We start from the raw sequence: 1,103 nt of genomic DNA, 5'->3' as shown, positions 1-1,103 counted from the left end.
TCAGTGTACAGTTGAATGTAGTGGGCATCTGTATTCTGTACTACTACGTAAATAGTAAATTTTTAGTGCCCATATTTTTAATAAAATTGAAAATGGAATCGTCAAATAGGCCGAAAAGGCAACGAATTAATGATCGTGAAATCGAAAATTAACTTCTTCGTGACTTTAGTGACGATAGTGACCTAAGTGGTTTTAGTGAATTTGATGATTCAGATGCCGATAAAGATTTCCATGCATCATCAGAGAGTACAGACGGATCCAGTAGTGGTAAGAAACATTTATGCACAACATTAGGTATAATATTCTATGGTTTAATTTCTAAAATTCACTCAATTGTGTTTTTAATTATTAATATTTTATCAATTCTATGTATAAAAACATTTTGTAGGTATATTAATACAAATAAATATTTTAATAATAATTGTTTATATCTATAGTTAGACTAGTTCATAAAAAAAAACTTAAATACCTACCTATATTAAAATTATACAATAAATTAAAATAATAAATCTACAATTTTAGATACCAGTAATCATCGTGAAATTCAAGTCCAGGGCCGTCCCTACAATTTGCGGGGCCCGGGGCAAAACTATTTTAGCGGGGCCCACAAAAAAAAAATTTTTACACTCAATTATTACACTTCCGTAACCTCTCCCATTTTAAAACCAAGGGTGCCAGCAGAGGGTTGCTGGAGGGGGTCATGGCCCACCTCCTATTTTATTTAATAATAATAGTTATATAACTTGAAAAAAAATATAGCATGACAGTATGTGCTGTATTATTTTTAAATTTGTCCCACACTCTCGTTTACATTTCTGTGGGCACCCTTATTCAATATGTAAAGTATTTTTACCTATTACCTTTACCAGTTACCAGTACCTCACATAACCATTTTTTACCAATGATACATACACATATATATATTATCTATGATTAAATTGCTGTATATTTTTATAATAGATTAATAAAATTATTTATTATAGGTAACGACAGAAATAACAATGATAATTAAAAATTAACTTTTCTTGATTTGAGATCAGCAAATGTGCCAATAACATCATCCAAGTTCAATCCGTCTACTATTTCATGTTCTATAGGTATTA

This window comes from Acyrthosiphon pisum, unplaced genomic scaffold (assembly GCF_005508785.2).
Source record: "Acyrthosiphon pisum isolate AL4f unplaced genomic scaffold, pea_aphid_22Mar2018_4r6ur Scaffold_20960;HRSCAF=22641, whole genome shotgun sequence".
NCBI classification, from domain to species: domain Eukaryota; kingdom Metazoa; phylum Arthropoda; class Insecta; order Hemiptera; family Aphididae; genus Acyrthosiphon; species Acyrthosiphon pisum.
Note: the sequence above shows the minus strand (reverse complement) of the source record.